A 677-nucleotide genomic window follows, 5' to 3' on the forward strand; every position below is an offset into this window, starting at 1 on the left:
CACACACACACACACACACACACACACACACACACACACACACACACACTTGAGTGATACTCATCACTTCTAGATGAGATTCTGGCTGTCTCTTAGTCATCACTTCTGGCTGGATCTGCATCCCCCCCACTCCCCTCCCTTCCTGCTGTACCGCTCTATCGACATTCAGTCATTCTGACAGATGTTTCAGTCACCTGGGATTAAAAACGAGGCAGAGGTGATAGATCACCTCCATTGTGAAGGATACAATTTTATAAAATGACCCTACATATTGTAAATGGCATGCAAACCCCAATAAAATACACTGTAAATGGAGACCAGCTGAAGACATGTAATGTTAAATCAGCTTTTAAAAAATGGTGTTACAGTTTGTGAACTTCATTTGACTTACAGGATATTACTTGAGGCTATTACACATTTCACAGAGAGACATGGAGGCATTTCAATGCAAGGGTAATGTCTGCACAGCTCTGTCAACTACCATGTAAAGGCCGTTTCTGACTTTTAAACCAGCATGGACCTTTATTACGTATTACTTTCCTTCTCTTCAGCTTCTTATTCACTGTGAACTGTCTAATAATGCAAAAGCGCCATGAAAAATAGTCTTTTCAAAGACTTTTACACTGAAATGCTCCAGGGCATGACCTTGTTGAATATCTGTTTGTGTGTGTTTTTGC

This window comes from Etheostoma spectabile, chromosome 24, assembly GCF_008692095.1.
Source record: "Etheostoma spectabile isolate EspeVRDwgs_2016 chromosome 24, UIUC_Espe_1.0, whole genome shotgun sequence".
NCBI classification, from domain to species: domain Eukaryota; kingdom Metazoa; phylum Chordata; class Actinopteri; order Perciformes; family Percidae; genus Etheostoma; species Etheostoma spectabile.